The sequence below is a fragment of the Arachis stenosperma genome, chromosome 4, assembly GCF_014773155.1.
Source record: "Arachis stenosperma cultivar V10309 chromosome 4, arast.V10309.gnm1.PFL2, whole genome shotgun sequence".
Taxonomy (NCBI): domain Eukaryota; kingdom Viridiplantae; phylum Streptophyta; class Magnoliopsida; order Fabales; family Fabaceae; genus Arachis; species Arachis stenosperma.
Window position 1 is genome coordinate 49,846,389 of NC_080380.1, and position 26,905 is coordinate 49,873,293.

Here is a 26,905-nt window from a genome sequence, read left to right on the forward strand (position 1 = left end):
AAATCAAATCTGATCTAATCCAATAAGATCAAATCTGATTTAAATTAGTTATCATATCTTTTAGTTAATTGTTAGGTGCCTATTTAAACACCTTTGGTGAGACAATTTATATAACTTTGATGAATAAATTGCAGTTGCTTTTTAAGCACTTTTTATTGTGTGAGAAGTGAGATGAGTGATTTGCTTCACTTGTTGCATGAGGAAGATTGGAGGATCCAACACTAAGGTGATCTGCGTGGTGGCTTCTTTAAGTTTTCACCCCCTCTGATCTAGGTTTTCAAGAACAAGTTCTTTGAAGGTCTTGTAGGGAATCCTTTCCGGTGACCTAGGTTGCTAAGAACAGGTTTCTTAGAGGTCTAGTAGGAAAAAAACCCCTCTTATCTATCCTTTTGTGTTTTTTTTTCCTTATCATCTGGTATTAATTACAGGTCATAGGTAAATTCTTATTTATCTACACGTTCCATGGGTCTTATTTAATATCTTTATTTTTCTCTTCAATTTCTGCAAATTTACTTTAGATTAAAAAAAATGAAAAAAAATCTTCCTTAAATTCTATTACTACAATTTCTGTTTATTCTAGTTAACAAAAAAAAAACGTAAAAACAAACAAACAAACAAACAAACAGAAAAAAAAAACAAAATTTTAAATTTTCCTGTTGTTTTATCTTTTCAAATTTTCCTTGGGTTCCACTTAGGATTCAATTTTGCTAGTTTTTGTCATCCTAGTATCACTCGTTGTTTCCTTTTTTTCACATGCTTTAATTGTCTTCTTGTTAAGTTAAATGTTTCTATCATTCAGATTATCTTAGTTTGGTGTCTCAATTCCTCATCTTCCGAAGTGCAACTTGTTAAGGCAATCCAAGAGTGGAAAAAGGCAAGAGTGGTAAGCTCATCGGAGGGTAAAAGCCACGTATTGAGTGAAACACGAGTGTCATATTCCGAGTGATACACATGAGAAGAGTGCTGTAAAGTCTTTTCTTTTACAGGTTCATTGATGGCTAACACTGAACGGAACCCCGATCCACAACTAACTTTCCGCCTCGACGCATTTGCCAGCATCCTTACAGGGATTCAACAACGTCTTGATGACATGGATTCTCGAATTAACTCTTTTTCCCCTACGAAAAAAGCACGGTCACGAGAATCTATTCATAATGATTCTACGGAGTCTGAGGAGGAGACTTCATCCAGATCCCAGAATCATAGACAACTGGTAGATGTTGATAATAACCTTAATGCTATCAAGATGCGCATCCCAGAATTTAAAGGCAGAAGTGACCCTGAGTCATACCTGGAATGGGAACACAAGGTGGAGCTCCTATTTCAGTGTCATAACTACACTGATGTAAAAAGGTAAGGCTAGCAGCTGTCGAATTCTCAGATTATGCCCTTGTCTGGTGGGCCGAGCTGGACAAACAGAGGAGGCGGAATGGGAAACCACCAATTCTGTCTTGGGAAAAGATGAAGAAGGTCATGCGACAACGGTTTGTCCCTTCTTACTACTACAGGGAGCTACATCAACGGCTCCAACGGTTATACCAAGGTTCTAAGTATGTAGATGATTATCATAAAGAGATGGAGATGCTGCTAATCCAAGCAAACATTGAGGAGGAGTCTGAGGCTACTATGGCACGTTTCTTGAATGGGCTAAACCGAGATATTACAAATACTGTAGAACATCTCCCATTTGTGACTATGGAAGACTTGGTGAACCTAGCTATCAAAGTGGAAAGACAGCAAAAGGTGAAAGGGCTGCGTAATTCTACTTCAAGGTGGGATTCGAGAGGTGCTAATTTCAGGGAGAAGACTGGATCCAAACCTACCGAATCAAAGGAGAAGCCCACAGAGCAGCACAGGAAGCCGCACACACCTACTTCCACTTCTAAACCTCCTGCACGGCATCGTGATATTACCTTCTTTAAGTGTCGCGGATTAGGCCATTATGTTTCCGAGTGTCCAAATAAAAAGACCATGGTAATTAAAGCAAATGATATTTTCTCAGAATCTGATAACTCAGATGGGTATAAAGACATGCCGCATGCAGATGATGCTACAAATAATGAAGATATAAAGAGAGGACTTTGAGAGATGAAACGTGTGAGAAAAAGAGTTAGGGTCTGAGTGAAAAAGAGAGTTCTAAAAGAGATGAATCTGTGGAGAGTGAGAGTGCTCACAAAATATGTTTTTATGCCAAAGAGAGGGATCTAAAGCATGCTAGTTTAGGAAAAAAAGCATTGGTGTTAGTACGATTTAGAGGGTCTTTACCTGCCTAGTACTTTTATTTCACTCTTGCAGGAATTTGGCGATGTATTTCCAGATGAGATGCCCTCAGGTTTACCTCCATTACGAGGCATTGAACATCAGATTAACTTTGTCCCCGGATCAAGCATTCCTAATTGGCCAGCTTACCGGACCAATCCTGAGGAGACGAAGGAACTGCAACGGCAAGTCGAGGACCTTTTGGCTAAGTGTTTTGTGAAAGAAAGCATGAGTCCTTGTGCTGTTCCGGTACTATTGGTGCCCAAGAAGGATGGCTCATGGAGGATGTGTGTTGACTGCAGAGCTGTAAATAAGATTACGGTAAAGTATCGCCATCCTATTCCAAGACTTGATGATATGCTTGATGAATTGCATGGTTCTGTTATTTTTACTAAAATAGATTTAAGGAGTGGTTATCATCAAATACAAATGAAACTTGGTGATGAATGAAAAACAGCTTTCAAAACTAAATATAGTTTGTATGAATGGTTAGTTATGCCATTTGGTTTGACTAATGCACCTAGTACATTCATGAGACTAATGAATCATGTTTTGCAAGAGTTTTTAGGTAAATTTGTGGTTGTTTATTTTGATGATATCCTTATCTACAATAAATGTCTTGATGATCATATTTTGCATGTTCAATCTGTTTTAGAGGTACTTAGAAAGGAAAAATTATATGCTAATCTCCAAAAGTGCTCGTTTTGTCTGAGTAAAGTCGTATTCCTAGGTTTTGTGATAAGTTCTGCAGGAATTGAGGTAGATGACGAGAAGGTGAAGGCTATTAGAGAATGGCCCACACCTCAGAGTGTCTCTGATGTTAGAAGTTTTCATGGTCTTGCGGGTTTTTATCGGAGGTTTGTTAAAGATTTTTCTACTATTGCTGCACCTTTAACTGAAATCATCAAGAAACATGTCAACTTTAAATGGGATCAGGAACAAGAACTTGCCTTTAATACCTTGAAAGAATTATTGTGTTCTGCCCCCATTCTTATTTTACCGGATTTTTCTAAAACTTTTGAAATCGAATGTGATGCTTCCGGAATTGGTATAGGTGCTATTTTGATGCAGGAAAAGCGAGCAATCGCCTATTTCAGTGAGAAATTGAATAGGGCATACCTCAACTACTCCACTTATGATAAAGAACTTTATGCCTTGGTGTGATCTTTGGAAGTATGGCAGCATTATTTTCTACCTAAGGAATTTGTGGTACATACTGACCATGAATCCCTTAAACACTTGAAGGGCCAAGGGAAGCTGAACAAGAGACATGCAAAATGAATAGAATTCCTTGAATCCTTTCCATATGTAATCACCTATAAGCAAGGTAAAGAGAATGTGGTTGCTGATGCATTATCTAGAAGGTATTCCTTAATCACAACCCTTACTTTTAAACTGTTAGGTTTTGAGTGTATGAAGGAATTGTATGCAACTGATTCTGCTTTTGCCTCTATCTATGCTACATGTCAACATGGTGCATATAAAAAATTCTATAAGCATGATGGCTTTCTTTTTCGGGGTAATAGGATTTGTGTACCTACTTGTTCTATTAGGGAGTTACTTGTTCTCGAATCACATAGTGGGGGTTTGATGGGTCATTTTGGTGTGCATAAGACTTTGGATGTTTTATCTGAGCATTTTTACTGGCCCCACATGCGTAAAGATGTTGAGAAATTTTGTGCTAAATGCATTGCATGTAAACAAGCTAAATCTAAGTCTTTACCACAAGGTTTGTATACTCCTTTACCTGTTCCTGTGCATCCATGGGTTGATATTTCTATGGATTTTGTTCTTGATTTGCCTAGAACTATGAGAGGTCGTGATAGCATTTTTGTTGTGGTAGATAGATTTAGCAAAATAGCTCATTTCATTGCTTGCCATAAAATTGATGATGCCACACATATTGCTGACCTATTCTTTCGAGAAGTTGTGCGCTTACATGGTGTTCCCCAAACTATTGTTTCTGATCGTGATGTCAGATTCTTAAGTCACTTTTGGAAAGTTTTGTGGAGTAAGCTGGGAACAAAATTGTTATACTCAACTACTTGCCACCCTCAAACTGATGGTCAAACTGAAGTTGTAAATAGGACATTGGGAACCTTATTGCGTGCTATTGTTGGTAAGAATTTGAAAACCTGGGAAGATTGTTTACCTTTTATTGAGTTTGCTTATAACAGGACAATCCATTCTTCCACTGGTTTTTCACCTTTTGAACTTGTCTATGGTTTTAATCCTATCACTGTCTTAGATTTAATGCCTTTACCTTTGAGTGATCTTATTAGTTTAGATGGAGCTAGCAAGGCTGAGAAAGTTAAAGCAATACATGCCAAGGCTCGTGACCTAATTGAGAGGAAGAACAAAACCACGGCTGAAAGGGTTAACAAAAACCGAAAGCATATAGTCTTCGAACTAGGAGATTGGGTTTGGGTACATTTGAAGAAGGAGAGATTTCCTGCTTAGAGGAAGACTAAACTTGATGCTAGAGGGGATGGCCCATTCTAAGTGCTTGAAAAGATCAATGACAATGCCTACAAGATTGACCTACCAGGTGAGTATAATGTCTCTGCTACTTTTAATATTTTTTATCTCTCTCCTTTTGCTATGGACACAACTTCGAGGACAAATCTTTTTGAGGAAGGAGGGAATGATACATGCTCGAAAAGACAACAGGGACATTCTAAGACAAAAGGGCAGAATGGGAATTTTACACTTCCAGAGGGCCCCATCACTAGAGCACGTGCAAAGAAGCTCAAGGAGAGTTTTGGGAACCTGGCAGCACTTGTGCATATGGAATTACATCAAGTTCTAACCAAGGAAGAATGGGCAAGACCCATTGGGCTAAGTCAGGACAACAAGAAGCCCAATAATGCTTTCCGAATTCAGTCGGAGGCATAATTTATCTTTAAATTTCGAAATTCTAGACTTTTGTTTTAGTTTGTTATGTGGTCAAAAGTTTGTTGGAAGACTTATTTTAAATCTGCTATGCTTAGTAGTATTTTTAGGGATTTTAAATTTAAATCAAATCTGATCTAATTCAATAAGATCAAATCTGATTTAAATTAGTTATCTTATCTTTTAGTTAATTGTTAGGTGCCTATTTAAACACCTTTGGTGAGATAATTTACATAACTTTGATAAATAAATTTCAATTGCTTTTTAAGCACATTTTATTGTGTGAAAAGTGAGGTGAGTGATTTGCTTCATTTGTTGCATGAGAAAGATTGGAGGATCCAACACTAAGGTGATCTGTGTGGTAGCTTCTTTCAGTTTTTGCCCCTTTGATCTAGGTAATCAAGGACAAGTTCTTTAAAGGTCTAGTTGGGAATCCTTTCTGGTGACCTAGGTTGCTAACAACAGGTTTCTTAGAGGTCTAGTAGGAAAACCTTATCTATCTTTTTGTAAGTAAATCCTTATCACACCCCTTACTCAACTCCTCCTAACTCTTAAACCATGGTGGACGAAATTGTGATTCATCAATGTTGTATTCTTTGTTGTTGTATGGAATAATTATAATGGCTCTTTACTATGTGTGGACACAACTCCGTTCAACTTAACCAGCAAGTGTACTGGGTCATCCAAGTAATACATTACGTGAGTAAGGGTCGATCCCACAGAGATTGTTGGTATGAAGCAAGCTATAGTCATCTTGTAAATCCCAGTCAGGTAGAGTCAAATGTAATTGGATTAGATATTTAAAAGATAAATAAAATAAAGGGATAGAAATACTTATGTAAATTAATAGTGGGAATTTCAGATAAGCGTATGGAGATAATGTGCCCTTTCTTTTTCTACTTTCCTACTTCTTCCTTCAATTCTTCTTACTCCTTTCCATGGCAAGCTGTATGTAGGGCATCACCGTTGTCAATGGCTACATCCCATCCTCTCAGTGAAAAAGGTCCAAATGCTCTGTCACAGCACGGCTAATCATCTGTCGGTTCTCAATCAGGTTGGAATAGAATCCCTTGATTCTTTTGCGTCTGTCACTAACGCCCAGCCTTCAGGAGTTTGAAGCTCGTCACAGTCATTCAATCCCGGAATCCTACTCGGAATACCACAGACAAGGTTAGACTTTCTGGATTCCCATGAATGCCGCCATTAATTCTAGCTTATACCACGAAGATTCTGATTAAGGAATCCAAGAGATATGCGCCCGGTCTAAGGTAGAACGGAAGTGGTTGTCAGTCACGCGCGTTCATAGGTGAGAATGATGATGAGTGTCACAGATCATCACATTCATCAAGTTGAAGTGCAACGAATATCTTAGAATAGGAATAAAGAGAATTGAATAGAAAATAGTAGTAATTGTATTGAAACTCGAGGTATAGCAGAGCTCCACACCCTTAATCTATGGTGTGTAGAAACTCCACCATTAAAAATACACAAGTGAAAGGTTCAAGCATGGCCGAATGGCCAACCCCCCAAAACGTGATCAATGGCCTCCTAAGATGAAGAATAAAACAAAACTGAGACCAAGGATGTAACGTGGTCAAAAGACGACTAATACACTAGTAAAAAGTTCTATTTATACTAAACTAGCTACTAGGGTTTACAGAAGTAAGTAATTGATGCATAAATCCACTTCCAGGGCCCACTTGGTGTATGTTTGGGCTGAGCTTGAGGCTTCTTTTGGAGTTGAACGCCAAGTTTTAATGTGTTTTGGGCGTTCAACTCTGGGTCGTGACGTGTTTCTGGCGTTTGACTCTAGACAGCAACATAGAACTGGCGTTGAGCGCCAGTTTACGTCGTCAATTCCCGAATAAAGTATGGACTATTATATATTTCTGGAAAGATCTGGATGTCTAATTTCCAACACCGTTGAGAGAGTACCATTTGGAGTTCTATAGCTCCAAAAACTTCATTTCGAGTGCAGGGAGGTCAGAATCCAACAGCATCAGCAGTCCTTTGTCAGCCTTGCTATCATAGTTTTGCTCAGGTCCCTCCATTTCAGCCAGAATTTACCTGAAATCATAGAAAAACACATAAACTCCTAGTAAAGTCCAGAAATGTGAATTTAACATAAAAACTAATGAAAACATCCCTAAAAGTAACTAGATCATACTAAAAACTCCCTAAAAACAATGCCAAAAAGCGTATAAATTATCCGCTTATAACAACACCAAACTTAAATTGTTGCTTGTCCCCAAGCAACTGAAAATCAAATAGGATAAAAAGAAGAGAATATACTAGAAATTCCAAAATATCAATGAATATTAATTCTAATTAGATGAGCGGGACTTGTGGCTTTTTGCTTCTGAACAGTTTTGGCATCTCACTTTTTCCTTTGAAGTTCAGAATGATTGGCTTCTCTAGGAACTTAGAATTTCGGATAGTGTTATTGACTTTCCTAGTTAAGTATGTTGATTCTTGAACACAGCTACTTATAAGTCTTGGCCGTGGCCCTAAGCATTTTGTTTTCCAGTATTACCACCGGATACATAAATGCCACAGACACATAATTGGGTAAACCTTTTCAGATTGTGACTTAGCTTTGCTAAAGTCCCCATTTAGAGGTGTCCAGAGCTCTTAAGCACACTCTTTTTGCTTTGGATCACGACTTTAACCACTCTGTCTCAAGTTTTTCACTTGGACTTTCATGACACAAGCACATGGTTAGGGACAGCTTGATTTAGCCGCTTAGGCCTGCATTTTATTTCCTTGGGCCCTCCTATCCATTGATGCTCAAAGCCTTGGATCCTTTTTACCCTTGCCTTTTGGTTTTAAGGGCTATTGGCTTTTTCTGCTTGCTTTTTCTTTTTCTTTCTTTTTTTTATTTTGAATTTTTTCGCCACTTCTCTTTTTTTTCGCAAGCTTTTTTGCTTTTTCACTGCTTTTTTTTGCTTCAAGAATCAATTTTATGATTTTTCAGATCATCAATAACATTTCTCTTTGTTCATCATTCTTTCAAGAGCCAACAGTTTTAACATTCATATACAACAAGATAAAAAATATGCATTGTTCAAGCATTCATTCAGAAAACAAAAAGTATTGTTACCACATCAATATAATTAAACTAAATTCAAGGATAAATTTGAAATTCATGTACTTCTTGTTCTTTTGAATTAAAAACATTTTTCATTTAAGAGAGGTGAAGGATTAATGGAATTATTCATAACTTTAAGGCATAGTTACTAAACACTAATGATCATGAAGTAGAGACACAAAACATAGATATACATAACATAAAAACCGAAAAGCTGAAAGAAATAAGAACAAGGAATGAATCCACCTTAGTGGTGTCTTTTTCTTGAAGGACCAACAATGTCCTTAAGCTCTTCTATGTCCCTTCCTTGCCTTTGTTGCTCCTCCCTCATTGCTCTTTGATATTCTCTTATTTCATGGAGAATGATGGAGTGCTCATGATGTTCCACCCTTAATTGTTCCACATTGTAGCTCAAATCTTCTAAGGAAGTGTTGAGTTGTTCCCAATAGTTGTTGGGAGGAAAGTGCATCCCTTGAGGCATCTCAGGGATTTCTTGATGATGAGCTTCCTCATGCATCTCTTGAGATCCGTGGAGGGACTCTCTTGCTTGCTCCATCCTCTTCTTGGTGATGGGCTTATCCTCTTCAATAAGGATGTCTCCTTCTATGATAACTCCAGCTGAGTAACATAGATGGCAAATAAGATGAGGAAAAGCTAGCCTTGCCGTGTTGGAGGACTTATCGGCTATTTTGTAGATTTCATTGGATATGAATTCATGAACTTCTACTTCCTCTCCAATCATGATGCTATGAATCATGATGGCCCGATCCACAGTAACTTCAGATTAGTTGCTAGTGGGAATGATGGAGCGTTGAATGAACTCCAACCATCCTCTAGCCACAGGCTTGAGGTCCAGTCTTCTCAGTTGAACTGGCTTGCCTTTGGAGTCTCTTTTTCATTGAGCTCCTTCCACAAATATGTCCATGAGGACTTGGTCCAACCTTTGATCAAAGTTGACCCTTCTAGTGTAGGGGCATTCATCTCCTTGCATCATGGGCAAGTGGAATGCCAACCTTTCATTTTCCGGACTAAAATCTAAGTATTTCCCCCGAACCATTGTGAGATAATTCTTTGGACTCGGGTTCATACTTTTATCATGGTTCTTAGTGATCCATGCATTGGCATAGAATTCTTGAACCATTAAGATTCCGACTTGTTGCATGGGGTTGGTTAGGACTTCCCAACCTCTTCTTCGGATTTCATGTCGGATCTCCGGATACTCATTTTTCTTGAGCTTGAAAGGGACCTCAGGGATCACCTTCTTCTTTGCCACAACATCATAGAAGTGGTCTTGATGGCTTTTGGAGATGAATCTTTCCATCTCTCATGACTCGGAGGTGGAAGCTTTTGTCTTCCCTTTTCCTTTTCTAGAGGATTCTCCGGCCTTAGGTGCCATTGATGGTAATGGAAAAACAAAAAGCTTATGCTTTTACCACACCAAACTTGAAATATTGCTCGCCCTCGAGCAAGAGAAGAAAAAAAAGAAGAAGAAGAAAATATGGAGGAGAGTGAGGGATGGTGTTTCGGCCAAGGTATAGAAGAGGGGGTTTGTGTTGTGTGAAAATGAAGTAGAATGGAAGGGTATATATAGGGAGGGGAGTGGGTGTAGTTTCGGTCATTTAGGGTGGGTTTGGGTGGGAAAGTTTTTTGAATTTTGAAGGTGGGTGGGGTTTATGGGGAAGAGTGGATGGATGTGAATGGTGAAGAGGGTAATTGGGAAGAGAGATTGAAGTTGTTGGGAAGTGTGTTTTAGGGAAGAGTGTTATAGGATTAAGAGGTAAGGTGGGAATATGTTAGGTGGGGATCCTGTGGGGTCCACAGATCCTGAGATGATTCTGTGGGGTCCACAGATCCTGAGGTGTCAAGGATTTACATCCCTGCACCAATTAGGGATGTAAAATGCCTTTGCATACCATTCTGGTGTTTAAACGCCGAGGTGATGCACGTTCTGGGCGTTCAATGCCCAGGTACAGCATGTTTCTGGTGTTGAACACCAGTTCCATGCTTGTTATTGGTGTTCAGCGCCAGCTTTCCTCAAGGCACATTCCTGGCGTTCAAACGCCAGGATGTTGCTTGTTTCTGGCGTTCAGCGCCAGATTCATGCTCTGTTCTGGCGTTGAACTCCAGCCAGATGCTCCTTACTGGCGTTGAACGCCAGTATGTCTTCCTTCCAGGGTGTGATTTTTCTTCTGCTATTTTTTTATTCTGTTTTTAATTTTTACATTTTTTTTCGTGACTCCACATGATCATGTACCTAATAAAATACAAAATAACACAAATAAAATAAAAATTAGATAAATAAAAATTGGGTTGCCTTCTAACAAGCGCTCTTTTAATGTCATTAGCTTGACAGTGGGCTCTCATGGAGCCACAAAGGTGATCATGTCAATGTTGTAAAACTCCCAACACCAAACTTAGAGTTTGGATATGGGGTCTTAACACCAAACTTAGTGTTTGGTTGTGGCTTCCCAACACCAAACTTAGAGTTTGACTGTGGGGGCTCTGTTTGACTCTGTACTGAGATAAGCTCTTCATGCTTACTCTCTTTTGTCATAGAGGGATGGCCATGTGCCTTAAACACAAGGTAGTCCCCATTCAATTGAAGGACTAATTCACCTCTGTTAACATCTATCACAGCTCCTGCTGTGGCTAGGAAAGGTCTTCCAAGGATGATACACTCATCCTCTTCCTTCCTAGTGTCTAAGATTATGAAATCAGCAGGGATGTAAAGGCCTTCAACCTTTACTAACACGTCCTCTACCAATCCATAAGTTTGTCTTAAAGACTTGTCTGCCAATTGTAATAAGAACAAGGCAGGTTGTACCTCAATGATCCCCAGCTTCTCCATTACAGAGAGTGGCATAAGATTTATCCCTGACCCCAGATCACATAGAGCTTTTTCAAAGGTCATGGTGCCTATGGTACAAGGTATTAAGAACTTGCCAGGATCTTGTCTCTTTTGAGGTAAATTTTTGCTGAATCCAAGTATCTAGTTCACTAATGAGCAATGGAGGTTCACTTTCCCAAGTCTCATTACCAAACAACTTGGCTTTCAGCTTCATGATAGCTCCTAAATATTGAGCAACTTGCTCTCCAGTCACATATTCATCCTCTTCAGAGGAAGAATAGTCTTCAGAGCTCATGAATGGTAGAATGAGATTTAATGGAATCTCTATGGTCTCTATATGAGCCTCAGATTCCTTTGAATCCTTAATAGGAAACTCCTTCTTGCTTGAAAGACGTCCCAGGAGGTCTTCCTCACTAGGATTTTCGTCCTTCTCCTCCCTTGTGCATTCGGCCATATTGATCACATCAATGGCCTTGCACTCTCCTTTTGGATTCTCTTCTGTATTGCTTGGGAGAATACTTGGAGGAGTTTCAATGACTTTCTTACTCAGCTGGCCCACTTGTGCCTCCAGATTTCTGATGGAGGATCTTATTTCACTCATGAAACTGAAAGTGGCTTTTGACAGATCAGAGACTAAATTTGCTAAATTAGAGGAGCTTTGTTCAGAATTCTCTGTCTGTTGCTGAGAAGATGATGGAAAAGGCTTGTTATTACTGAGCCTATTTCTTCCACCATTATTAAAGCCTTGTTGAGGCTTTTGTTGATCCTTCCATGAGAAATTTGGGTGATTTCTCCATGATGAGTTATATGTGTTTCCATAAGGTTCACCCATGTAATTTACCTCTGCCATTGCAGGGTTCCCAGGATCATAAGCTTCTTCAGAAGCTGCCTCATTAGTACTGTTGGATGCATTTTGCCATCCATTCAGACTTTGAGAAATCATGTTGACTTGCTGAGTCAACACTTTGTTCTGAGCCAATATGGCATTCAGAGCATCAATTTCAAGAACTCCCTTCCTCTGAGGTGTCCCATTATTCACGAAATTCCTCTCAAAAGTGTACATGAATTGGTTATTTGCAACCATGTCAATAAGTTCTTGAGCTTTTGCAGGCGTTTTCTTTAGGTGAATGGATCCACCTGCAGAATGGTCCAGTGACATTTTCGAAAATTCAGATAGACCATAATAGAATATATCTAATATGGTTCATTCTGAAAACATGTCAGATGGACACCTTTTGGTCAGCTGCTTTTATCTTTCCCAAGCTTCATAGAGGGATTCACCATCCTTTTGTTTGAAGGTTTGGACATCCACTCTAAGCTTGCTCAGCTTTTGAGGAGGAAATAATTTATCCAAGAAAGCCGTTACCAGCTTATCCCAGGAGTCCAGGCTATCTTTAGGTTGTGAGTCCAACCATATTCTAGCTTTGTCTCTTACAGCAAAAGGGAAAAGCATGAGCCTGTAGACTTCAGGATCTACTCCATTCGTCTTAACAGTCTCACAAATCTGCAAGAATTTAGTTAAAAACTGGTAAGGATCTTCAGATGGAAGTCCATAAAACTTGCAGTTCTGTTGCATTAAAGCAACTAGTTGAGGTTTAAGCTCAAAATTATTTTCTCCAATGGCAGGAATAGAGATGCTTCTTCCATCAAATTTGGATGTTGGCTTTGTGAAGTCACCAAGCATCCTCCTTGCATTATTATTATTTTCGGCTGCCATCTCCTTCTCTTGTTCGAATATTTCTGAAAGGTCACCTTTAGATTGTTGTAATTTAGCTTCTCTTAGTTTCCTCTTCAGAGTCCTTTCAGGTTCAGGATCAATTTCAACAAGAGTGCCTTTTTTCTTGTTCCTGCTCATATGAAAGAGAAGAAAACAAGAAAAGAAGAGGAATCCTCTATGTCACAGTATAGAGATTCCTTTATGTTAGTAGAAGAAGAAAGGGGAGAAGAGTGAAGAAGAATGGGTTCGGATTTTTAGATGAAGAGAGGTGAAGAGAAGTGTTAGTAAATAAATAATTAAATAGAATAAGAAAAGAGAGGGAGAATTCGAAAATTAATTTTTGAAAAGGAGTTAGTAGTTTTGAAAATTAAAGATAAGATATGATTAAAATTAAAATTTAAAACAATTAAAAAGAATTTTTGAAAAAGGGGTGAGATATTTTCGAAAATTAGAGAGGGAAAAGTAGTTAGGTAGTTTTGAAAAAGATAAGAAACAAACAAAAAGTCAAATAGTTAGTTGAAAAAGATATTAAAATCAAATTTGAAAAGATAAGAAGATAAGATAAGATAAGATATTTTGAAATCAAAATTTAAAAAAGATAAAATTTTGAAAAAGATATGATAAAAAGATATGTTTGAAAAAGATTTAATTTTTAAAATTAAAATTAATTACTTAACTAACAAGTAACAATAAGATATGATTCTAGAATTTAAAGATTGAACCTTTCTTAACAAGAAAGTAACAAACTTCAAATTTTTGAAACAATCACACTAATTGTTAGTGTAATTTCGAAAATATGATATAAAGATAAGAAAAAGATTTTGAAAATAATTTGAAAAAGCTTTTTGAAAATTTTCGAAAAACAAAGATAAAATTGAAAAGATATGATTTTTGAAAAAGATTTTGAAAAGATAAGATTTTTTTAAAAATTGAAAATTTGACTTGACTTGTAAGAAACAACTAATTTTGAAAATTTTTGACTAAGTCAACTCAAATTTTCGAAAATTTTGGATCAAAACACATGATGCATGCAAGAACACTATGAATGTCAAGATGAACAACACCAAGAACACTTTGAAGATCATGATAAACATCAAGAACATATTTTTGAAAAATTTTTTATGCAAAGAAAACATGCAAGACACCAAACTTAGAAATCTTTAATGCATGGACTCTAACAAACAAAAAATGCATATGAAAAACAACAAACAACACAAAACAAGAAAACATCAAGATCAAACAAGAAGACTTACCAAGAACAACTTGAAGATCATAAAGAACACTATGAATGCATGAATTTTCGAAAAATGCAAGAAAAAATTTTTAAAGCATGCAATTGACACCAAACTTAAAAGTTGACTTAAGACTCAAACAAGAAACATAAAATATTTTTGATTTTTATGATTTTATTAATTTTTTTTGGATTTTTATTAATTTTTTCGAAAATAAAGTTTGGAAAAACGAAAAAGAAAAGAAAAATTTCGAAAAAGATTTTTGAAAAAAAATTTTTTTGAAAAGAAAATTACCTAATCTGAGCAAGAAGATGAACCGTCAGTTGTCCATACTCGAACAATCCCTGGCAACGGTGCCAAAAACTTGGTGGACAAAATTGTGATTCATCAATGTTGTATTCTTTGTTTTTGTATGGAATAATTATAATGGCTCTTTACTATGTGTGGACACAACTCCGTTCAACTTGACCAGCAAGTGTACTGGGTCATCCAAGTAATACCTTACGTGAGTAAGGGTCGATCCCACAGAGATTGTTGGTATGAAGCAAGCTATAGTCATCTTGTAAATCCCAGTCAGGTAGAGTCAAATGTAATTGGATTAGATATTTAAAAGATAAATAAAATAAAGGGATAGAAATACTTATGTAAATTAATAGTGGGAATTTCAGATAAGCGTATGGAGATACTGTGCCCTTTCTTTTTCTACTTTCCTACTTCTTCCTTCAATTCTTCTTACTCCTTTCCATGGCAAGCTGTTTGTAGGGCATCACCGTTGTCAATGGCTACATCCCATCCTCTCAGTGAAAAGGTCCAAATGCTCTGTCACAGCACGGCTAATCATCTGTCGGTTCTCAATCAGGTTGGAATAGAATCCCTTGATTCTTTTGCGTCTGTCACTAACGCCCAGCCTTCAGGAGTTTGAAGCTCGTCGCAGTCATTCAATCCCGGAATCCTACTCGGAATACCACAGACAAGGTTAGACTTTCCGGATTCCCATGAATGCCACCATCAATTCTAACTTATACCACGAAGATTCTGATTAAGGAATCCAAGAGATATGCGCCCGGTCTAAGGTAGAACGGAAGTGGTTGTCAGTCACGCGCGTTCATAGGTGAGAATGATGATGAGTGTCACAGATCATCACATTCATCAAATTGAAGTGCAACGAATATCTTAGAATAGGAATAAAGAGAATTGAATAGAAAATAGTAGTAATTGTATTAAAACTCGAGGTATAGCAGAGCTCCACACCCTTAATCTATGGTGTGTAGAAACTCCACCGTTAAAAATACATAAGTGAAAGGTTCAGGCATGGCCGAATGGCCAGCCTCCTAAAACGTGATCAATGGCCTCCTAAGATGAAGAATAAAACAAAACTGAGACCAAAGATGTAACGTGGTCAAAAGACGACTAATACACTAGTAAAAAGTTCTATTTATACTAAACTAGCTACTAGGGTTTACAGAAGTAAGTAATTGATGCATAAATCCACTTCCAGGGCCCACTTGGTGTATGTTTGGGCTGAGCTTGATCTATCCACGAGCTGAGGCTTCTTTTGGAGTTGAACGCCAAGTTGTAACGTGTTTTGGGCGTTCAACTTTGGGTCGTGACGTGTTTCTAGCGTTTGACTCCAGACAGCAACATGGAACTGGCGTTGAGCGCCAGTTTACGTCGTCAATTCCCGAATAAAGTATGGACTATTATATATTTCTGGAAAGCTCTAGATGTCTACTTTCCAAAGCCGTTGAGAGCGTGCCATTTGGAGTTCTGTAGCTCTAGAAAATCCATTTTGAATGCAGGGAGGTCAGAATCCAACAACATCAGCAGTCCTTTGTCAGCCTTGCTTTCAGAGTTTTGCTCAGGTCCCTCCATTTCAGCCAGAATTTACCTAAAATCATAGAAAAATACACAAACTCCTAGTAAAGTCCAGAAATGTGAATTTAACATAAAAACTAATGAAAACATCCCTAAAAGTAACTAGATCATACTAAAAACTACCTAAAAACAATGCCAAAAAGCGTATAAATTATCCGCTCATCAATCCACTTCTTCAAATTTAATGTATTCAACCTTCTCTACTTGTTGCAATTCACACCTTGACTCCTCTTCTTTCACTTAAAGCTCGAAGCTCTCTTTCACTCTACGCTCTTCGGTTGAAAGTAATTCTTCACATCCATTAATGGGAGTGCTTTGATTGCAGGAACATAGTGAGGCTAAGTGGGTTAAGGTTTCGGCTAAGGTAGCCATAATACCATTTTGATGCTTGATTGATTCTTGCTTTTCCTTTCTCGCCTCACTTTGTTCTTAAAGAAAGGAACAAAGAGTATCATCCATAGAGGGTTGTGGTGGAAAAGATGGTTGATTGTGTTAGAGGTAGCAATCATATATGGGAGGTGGTTCATAAAAGTAAGAATATTGAGGTGGTGTATATGGAGGTAATGGTTCAATAAGACCATGAGAGTATTGATATTGGAATGATGGTAGTTTTAAATATGGTTCATATGGCTCGTATGGTTGTTCTTGAGGCACATAAGGTTGGTGATACAGTGATAGAAATGGATTAGAATCATTTGGTGGTGTTTAGTGGTAAGATAGAGCTTGTAAGTATGGTGGTTGAGGGTAATCTGGAGGAAGTAGTTCATAGGCAAATGGTGGTTGATGTAAAGCATAAGGAGACTGATGAGCGGATAATTTATACGCTTTTTGGCATTGTTTTTAGGTAGTTTTTAGTAAGTTCAAGCTACTTTTAGGGATGTTTTCATTAGTTTTTATGTTAAATTCACATTTCTGGACTTTACTATGAGTTTGTGTGTTTTTCTGTGATTTCAGTTAATTTCTGGCTGAAATTGAGAGACTTGAGCAAAACTCTGAAAAAAGGCTGACAAAAGGACTGCTGATGCTGTTGGAATCTGACCTCCCTGCACTCGAAATAGATTTTCTGGAGCTACAGAACTCCAAATGGCACGCTCTCAACGGCGTTGGAAAGACATCTAGAGCTTTCCAGCAATATATAATAGTCCATACTTTATTCAGAAATTGACGACGTAACTTGGCGTTGAACTCCAAGTATATGCTGCTGTCTAGAGTTAAACGCCAGAAAAACGTCATGATCCGGAGTTGAACGCCCAAAACACGTTAGAACTTGGAGTTCAACTCCAAGAAAAGCCTCCGCTCGTGGATAGATCAAGCTCAGCCCAAGCATACACCAAGTGGGCCCCGGAAGTGAATTTATGCATCAATTACTTACTCATGTAAACCCTAGTAGCTAGTTTAGTATAAATAAGACTTTTTACTAATGTATTAGTCATCTTTTGACCACGTTTCATCTCTGGTTTCAGTTTTGTTTTATTCTTCATCTTAGGAGGTCATTGAGCACGTTTGAGGGGGCTAGCCATTCGGCCATGTCTGAACCTTTCACTTATGTATTTTCAACGGTGGAGTTTCTGCACACCATAGATTAAGGGTGTGGAGCTCTGCTGTACCTCAAGTTTCAATACAATTACTATTACTTTTTATTCAATTCTCTTTTATTCTTATTCCAAGATATACGTTGCACTTCAACTTGATGAATGTGATGATCCGTGACACTCATCATCATTCTCACTTATGAACGCGTGTGACTGACAACCACTTCCGTTCTACCTTAGGCCGGGCGCATATCTCTTAGATTTCCCAACAGAATCTTCGTGGTATAAGCTAGATAGATGGTGGCATTCATGGGGATCCGGAAAGTCTAACCTTGTCTGTGGTATTCCGAGTAGGATCCTGGGAATCCGGAAAGTCTAACCTTATTTGTGGTATTCCGAGTATGATTCCGGTATTGAATGACTGTGACGAGCTTCAAACTTCTGAAGGCTGGGCGTTAGTGACAGATGCAAAAGAATCAATGGATTCTACTCCAACCTGATTGAGAACCGACAGATGATTAGCCGTGCTGTGACAGAGCATCTGGACCATTTTCACTGAGAGGATGGGATGTAGCTATCAACAAGGGTGATGCCTCCAGACGATTAGCCGTACAGTGACAGCGCATAGGACCATTTTCCCGAGAGGATTAATAGTAGCCATTAATGATGGTGATGCCCTACATACAGCTTGCCATGGAAAGGAGTAAGAAGGATTGGATGAAAGCAATAAGAAAGTAGAGATTCGAAAGGATTCTAGCATCTCCACACGCCTATCTAAAATTCCCACTATTGATTTACATAAGTATTTCTATCCCTTTTTATTTTCTATTTATTATTAATTTTCGAAACCCATAACCATTTAATCTACCTAATTGAGATTTACAAGGTGACCATAGCTTGCTTCATACCAACAATCTCTGTGGGATCGACCCTTACTCACGTAAGGTATTACTTGGATGACCCAGTACACTTGCTGGTTAAGTTGAACGGAGTTGTGTCCACACCTAGCCAAGAGCCATAATAATGATTCCATACAATAACAAAGAGTACTACATTGATGTGATCACAATTTCGTCCACCAAGTTTTTGTTCGAGTATGGACAACTGACGGTTCATCTTGTTGCTTAGATTAGGTAATTTTCTTTTCAAAAATCTTTTTCCAAATTTTTCTTTTATTTTTCATTTTTCCAAACTTTATTTTCAAAAAAAATTAATAAAAATACAAAAAAATCATAAAATCATAAAAATCAAAAATATTTTGTGTTCTTGTTTGACTCTTGAGTCAATTTTTAAGTTTGGTGTCAATTGCATGCTTTTAAAATTTTTCTTGCATTTTTCGAAAATTCCATGCATTCATAGTGTTCTTCATGATCTTCAAGTTGTTCTTGATAAGTCCTCTTGTTTGATCTTGATGTTTTCTTGTTTTGTGCTGTTTGTTGTTTTTCATATGCATTTTTCGTTTGTTAGAGTCCATGCATTAAAGATTTCTAAGTTTGGTGTCTTGCATGTTTTCTTTGCATCAAAAATTTTTCAAAAATATGTTCTTGATGTTCATCATGATCTTCAAAGTGTTCTTGGTGTTCATCTTGACATTCATAGTGTTCTTGCATGCATAATGTGTTTTGATCTAAAATTTTTATGTTTTGGGTCATGTTTGTGTTTTTCTCTCTCCTCATTAAAAATTCAAAAATAAAAAATATATCTTTCCCTTATTTCCCTCCAAATTTTCGAAATTTTGGGTGGACTTTGTCAAAAATTTTTAAAAATTAGTTCTTTCTTACAAGTCAAGTCAAAATTTCAATTTTAAAAATCTTATCTTTTCAAAAATCTTTTTCAAAAATTATATCTTTTTCATTTTTTTTATTTCTCAAAAATTTCAAAAATCTTTTTCAAAATATTTTCAAAATCTTTTTCTTATCTTTATATCATATTTTCGAAAATTCACTAATAATTAATGTGATTGATTCAAAAAATTGAAGTTTGTTACTTTCTTGTTAAGAAAGGTTCAATCTTTAAGTTCTAGAATCTTATCTTGTAGTTTCTTGTTAGTGAAGTAAATAATTTCAAATTTTTAAATTAAATCTTTTTATCTTTTATCTTATCTTTTTCAAAAACTATATCTTTTTCAAAATTTGATTTCAAAATATCTTATCTAAACTTCTTATCTTCTTATCTTTTCAAATTTGATTTCAAATCTTTTTCAATCAACTAACTAACTTTTTGTTTGTTTCTTATCTTTTTCAAAACCACCTAACTACTTTTCCCTCTTTAATTTTCGAAAATATCTCACCTCTTTTTCAAAAATTCTTTTTGTTCTAAATTTTAATTTTAATTATATCTTATATTTAATTTTCGAAAATTACTAACCCCTTTTTCAAAATTATTTTCGAAATTCTCCCTCTCTTTTCTTATTCTATTTAATTATTTATTTACTAACACTTCTCTTCACCTCTCTTCATCTAAAATTCCGAATCTCCTCTTCTACATTCTTCTCCTCTTTCTTCTTCTACTAACATAAAGGGATCTCTATACTGTGACATAGAGGATTCCTCTTCTTTTCTTGTTTTCTTCTCTTTCATATGAGCAGGAACAGGGAAAAAGGCACTCTTGTTGAAATTGATCCTGAACCTGAAAGGACTCTGAAAAGGAAACTAAGAGAAACTAAATTACAACAATCCAGAAACAACCTTTCAGAAATTTTCGAACAAGAGAAGGAGATGGCAGCCGAAAATAATAATGCAAGGAGAATGCTTGGTGACTTCACAAAGCCAACGTCCAAATTTGATGGAAGAAGCATCTCTATTCCTGCCATTGGAGCAAACAATTTTGAGCTGAAACCTCAGCTAGTTGCCTTAATGCAACAAAACTGCAAGTCCTATGGACTTCCATCTGAAGATCCTTATCAGTTTTTAACTGAGTTCTTGCATATCTGTGAGACTGTAAAGACGAATGGAGTTGATCCTGAAGTCTACAGACTCATGCTTTTCCCTTTTGCTGTAAGAGACAGAGCTAGAATATGGTTGGATTCACAACCTAAGGATAGCCTGGACTCCTGGGATAAGCTGGTCACAGCCTTCTTGGATAAATTCTTTCCTCCTCAAAAGCTGAGCAAGCTGAGAGCGGATGTTCAAACCTTCAAACAAAAAGATGGTGAATCCCTCTATGAAGCTTGGGAAAGATACAAGCAGCTGACCAAAAGATGTCCATCTGACATGTTTTCAGAATGGACCATATTAGATATATTCTATTATGGTCTCTCTGAATTTTCGAAAATGTCATTGGACCATTCTGCAGGTGGATCTATTCACCTAAAGAAAACGCCTGAAGAGGCTCAAGAACTCATTGACATGGTTGCAAACAACCAATTCATGTACACCTCTGAGAGAAATTCCGTGAATAATGGGATACCTCAGAAGAAAGGAGTTCTTGAAATTGATGCTCTGAATGCCATATTGGCTCAGAACAAAGTGTTGACTCAACAGGTCAACATGATCTCTCAAAATCTGAATGGATGGCAACATACATCCAACAGTACTAAAGAGGTAGCTTCTGAAGAAGCTTATGATCCTGAGAACCTTGCCATGGTAGAAGTTAATTACATGGGTGAACCTTATGGAAACACCTATAACTCATCATGGAGAAATCATCCAAATTTCTCATGGAAGGATCAACAAAAGCCTCAACAAGGCTTTAACAATGGTGGACGCAATAGGCTGAGCAATAGCAAGCCTTTTCCATCATCTTCTCAGCAACAGACAGAGAATTCTGAACAAAACACTTCTAATTTAGCCAATCTAGTCTCTGATCTGTCAAAGGCCACTTTCAATTTCATGAGTGAAACAAGATCCTCCATCAGAAATCTGGAGGCACAAGTGGGCCAGCTGAGTAAGAAAGTCATTGAAACTTCTCCCAGTATTCTCCCAAGCAATATAGAATAGAATCCAAAAGGAATCTGAGGCTCATATAGAGACCATAGAGATAATTTATAAGCTTTTTGGCATTGTTTTTAGGTAGTTTTTAGTAAGTTCAAGCTACTTTTAGGGATGTTTTCATTAGTTTTTATGTTAAATTCACATTTCTGGACTTTACTATGAGTTTGTGTGTTTTTCTGTGATTTCAGGTAATTTCTGGCTGAAATTGAGGGACTTGAGCAAAACTCTGAAAAAAGGCTGACAAAAGGACTGCTGATGCTGTTGGAATCTGACCTCCCTGCACTCGAAATGGATTTTCTGGAGCTACAGAACTTCAAATGGCGCGCCCTCAACGGCATTGGAAACTAGACATCCAGAGCTTTCCAGCTATATATAATAGTCCGTACTTTATTTGGAAATTGATGACGTAACTTGGCGTTGAACGCCAAGTACATGCTGCTGTCTAGAGTTAAACGCCAGAAAAACGTCATGATCCGGAGTTGAACGCCCAAAACACGTTATAACTTGGAGTTCAACTCCAAGAAAAGCCTCAGCTCGTGGATAGATCAAGCTCAGCCCAAGCATACACCAAGTGGGCCCCGGAAGTGGATTTATGCATCAATTACTTACTCATGTAAACCCTAGTAGCTAGTTTAGTATAAATAAGACTTTTTACTAATGTATTAGTTGTCTTTTGACCACGTTTCATCTCTGGTCTCAGTTTTGTTTTATTCTTCATCTTAGGAGGCCATTGAGCACGTTTGAGGGGGCTGGCCATTTGGCCATGCCTGAACCTTTCACTTATGTATTTTCAACGGTGGAGTTTCTGCACACCATAGATTAAGGGTGTGGAGCTCTGCTGTACCTCAAGTTTCAATACAATTACTATTACTTTTTATTCAATTCTCTTTTATTCTTATTCCAAGATATATGTTGCACTTCAACTTGATGAATGTGATGATCCGTGACACTCATCATCATTCTCACCTATGAACGTGTGTGACTGACAACCACTTCCGTTCTACCTTAGGCCGGGCGCATATCTCTTAGATTTCCCAACAGAATCTTTGTGGTATAAGCTAGATAGATGGCGGCATTCATGGGGATCCGGAAAGTCTAACCTTGTTTGTGGTATTCCGAGTAGGATCCTGGGAATCCGGAAAGTCTAACCTTGTCTGTGGTATTCCGAGTAGGATTCCGGTATTGAATGACTGTGACGAGCTTCAAACTCCTGAAGGCTGGGCGTTAGTAACAGATGCAAAAGAATCAATAGATTCTACTCCAACCTGATTGAGAACCGACAGATGATTAGCCGTGCTGTGATAGAGCATCTGGACCATTTTCACTGAGAGGATGGGATGTAGCTATCAACAAGGGTGATGACTCCAGACGATTAGCCGTGCAGTGACAGCGCATAGGACCATTTTCCCGAGAGGATTAAAAGTAGCCATTGATGATGGTGATGCCCTACATATAGCTTGCCATGGAAAAGAGTAAGAAGGATTGGATGAAAGCAATAAGAAAGTAGAGATTCGAAAGGATTCTAGCATCTCCACACGCCTATCTGAAATTCCCACTATTGATTTACATAAGTATTTCTATCCCTTTTTATTTTCTATTTATTATTAATTTTCGAAACCCATAACCATTTAATCTGCCTAACTGAGATTTACAAGGTGACCATAGCTTGCTTCATACCAACAATCTCTGTGGGATCGACCCTTACTCACGTAAGGTATTACTTGGATGACCCAGTACACTTGCTGGTTAAGTTGAACGGAGTTGTGTCCACACCTAGCCAAGAGCCATAATAATGATTCCATACAATAACAAAGAGTACTACATTGATGTGATCACAATTTCGTCCACCAGAGACCCACCATATCTATTAGATTGGTAAGTATTATGGGGTGGATTGTGATCATAGTAAACCGGAGGAGGTTGTTCCCATGAAGGTTTTCCATAAGAACGTGGGTCCTCCCGCGATTGATTTCCCAATCCATAATGTGAACCATCATTGAAGTTCTCATTTCCTACAACATAGTTACAACCAAACCTAAAACCAAAAGGATGAGAATTCACAGAGAAAGAAGAAAATATAAACAAAAGCTATTAAGAAACAAAGAAAAAGACACTCCTAACGCTAACAAAAACAAGCAAACAAACAAAAAGTAAACTATTCACATATGCACATATTCACAATAACCAAAATATGACACACATTTGTTAATTCGCCGGCAACGGCGCCAAAAACTTTATGTAGCCAAACGTCGGTTTAGAATTCTGATAAGAAAAATTAGAACGAAGGATAAAGGCATAAGAAAAAGAAGGAGAAAAGACACAATAGAAAAGACACAGCGGAAACATAAAAGGATAGATAAATGTTTGCCTACTAGACCTCTAAGAAACCTATTCTTAGCAACCTAAGTCACCTGAAGAGATTCTCTACTAGACCTTCAAAGAACCTGTCCTTGACAACCTAGATCAGACGGATGAACTTGATGAAACCACCACACAGAATCCCCAGAGTATTGGATCCTTCAATCTTCTTCATGTAACAAGCGAAGCAAATCACTCACCTCACTTAATCACACTAAAAACACATGCATAAAGCACTAAGAAAATTTTATTCATCAAAAGTTATTTAAATAGGTCCATAACAAACTAGTTAAAAGATAAGATAAGTGACGATTGGATTTTTGACGGTTTAGAATTTTACAAATGAAATCTCGTTGCAAGTATAGTTTCTAAACCAACACTAATCCTTTTATACAAAAATTTGTTTGTCACAAGTAACAAACCCCTAAAATCTATAAACCAAAGTATTAAACCTCGGGTCGTTCTCCCTAGGAATTACAATAAAGTGTCTTGTTATTGGTTATGAGTTATTTTTGGGGTTTTGATAAGAAACATGAAAGATAAATGGCGAGAAAGTAAACTAATGGCCAGAAAGGTCTTGGCAAGATTTGGTGGTCAAGGATCTCTATCCTAATCACTAACCACAATATGAGAATTGGCAAGGATTAATCCCACTAAGTCATCCTCTAACTAGTAAAGGAAAGTCAAATGAGCTATATCAATCCTAGTCCATAAGTCCTAACTCTCCACTAATTCAATTAGTGAGAACTAGAGTCAATGGCTTCCAATCATCAATTACTTGGACATTAGTAACTCAAGAGTTCCTAAGTTACCTTTCCAAGCCAAGAACATAAAATTCTACTCTAAAATCCAACCAAGCATTTTATCAAACACTTGGAAGGCATAAAAGGGAAGCATAGTAAATCAACAACAAAAACAACATCTAACAACTATTATTGCAAAGAATTAACAACAACAATCAAAAGAAAATTATTATGAATTACCTTGAATTGAATTGAAAGAAAATGGAAGGAACAATAGTAGATCTACAACAAAATATAGAAGCAACATAAAAGAGATTACAACAAAAGAATAGAAGAAGAATGAAAGTAACAACAAGGAATTGAAATGTAGAAGTAGAAGAAGATGAATGAAAACCTAGATCTAAGAACTAAACCTAATCCTAATCCTAATCCTAGAGAGAAGTGAGAGCTTCTCTCTCTAAAACTAACTCTAAACTAATCCTAATGTGTGTGAAAGATTGAATCTCCCTTTGCTCTTCAATCCTTGGCTTTAAATAGCATTTCTGGCACCAAAGTTGGTTGGGATTGGGCCCCATAACCTGATAAACCACTATTTCATGCTTCATCTTGTGCTCAATTGAGTGGTTTTTATCAACTCTTTACCCATTTATTCATACTAATCGCATGTTTTACATTTTCCTTCCTGATTTTGTGCTATGATTGAAAACATGCTTCTTTGATCTTATATTTGCTTATTATTAATCCTCTCTTTACCATTAGATGCCTTGATATGTTTGTTAAGTGTTTTCAGATATTATAGGTGATGAGCGGATAATTTATACGCTTTTTGGCATTATTTTTAGTATGTTTTTAGTATGTTTTAGTTAGTTTTTATTATATTTTTATTAGTTTTTAGTTAAAATTCACTTTTCTGGACTTTACTATGAGTTTGTGTGCTTTTCTGTGATTTCAGGTATTTTCTAGCTGAAATTGAGGGACCTGAGCAAAAATCTGATTCAGAGGCTGAAAAGGACTGCAGATGCTGTTGGATTCTGACCTCCCTGTACTCGAAGTGGATTTTCTGGAGCTACAGAAGCCCAATTGGCGCGCTTTTAACTACGTTGGAAAGTAGACATCCTGGGCTTTCCAGCAATGTATAATAGTCCATACTTTGCCCGAGATTTGATGGCCCAAACAGGCGTTCCAAGTCAGCTCAAGAATTCTGGCGTAAAACGCCGAAACTGGCACAAATGCTGGCGTTTAACTCCAAGAAAAGTCTCTACACATGAAAGTTTCAATGCTCAGCCCAAGCACACACCAAGTGGACCCGGAAGTGGATTTTTATGTCATTTACTCATTTCTGTAAACCCTAGGCTACTAGTTCTCTACAAATAGGACCTTTTGCTATTGTATTTTAGAATCTTTCAATCTTAGAAGCCTTTTGATCATGTTTTTATGATTGAACCCTCTTTGGGAGGCTGGCCATTCGGCCATGCCTAGACCTTGTTCTTATGTATTTTCAATGGTGGAGTTTCTACACACCATAGATTAAGGTGTGGAGCTCTGTTGTACCTCGAGTATTAATGCTATTACTATTGTTCTTCTATTCAATACAGCTTATTCTTATTCTAAGATATTCATTCACACCCAAGAACTTGATGAATGTGATGATTATGTGACACTCATCATCATTCTCACTTATGAACGAGTGCCTGACGACCACTTCTGTTCTACAAGCAAACAAGGCTTTAATGTTTATCTCTTGGATTCCTTAATCGGAATCTTCGTGGTATAAGCTAGAATTGATGGCGGCATTCAAGAGAATCCGGAAGGTCTAAACCTTGTCTGTGGTATTCTGAGTAGGAATGAAAGATTGAATGACTGTGACGAGCTTCAAACTCCTGAAGGCTGGGCGTTAGTGACAGACGCAAAAGAATCACTGGATTCTATTCCAACCTGATTGAGAACCGACAGATGATTAGCCGTGCTGTGACAGAGCGCGTTGAACATTTTCACTGAGAGGACGGAACTGTAGCCATTGACAACGGTGATGCCCAACATACAGCTTGCCATGGAAAGGAGTAAGAAGGATTGGATGAAGACAGTAGGAAAGCAGAGAGACGGAAGGGACAAAGCATCTCATACGCTTATCTGAAATTCTCACCAATGAATTACATAAGTATCTCTATCTTTATTTTATTTTTTATTCATAAATCATCCATAACCATTTGAATATGCCTGACTAAGATTTACAAGATGACCATAGATTGCTTCATACCAACAATCTCCGTGGGATCGACCCTTACTTGCGTAAGGTTTATTACTTGGACGACCCAGTGCACTTGCTGGTTAGTTGTGCGAAGTTGTGATAAAGAGTTGAGATTGCAATTGAGCGTACCATGTTGATGGCGCCATTGATGATCACAATTTCGTGCACCAAGTTTTTGGCG

At 37.5% G+C, this 26,905-nt stretch overlaps 1 pseudogene; it reads left to right on the forward strand.

Annotated features, from left to right (window-relative positions):
* The first annotated feature begins 994 nt into the window (after positions 1 to 994).
* On the forward strand, positions 995 to 5,154 carry LOC130974968 (uncharacterized; annotated as a pseudogene).
* The last annotated feature ends 21,751 nt before the right edge of the window (positions 5,155 to 26,905 follow it).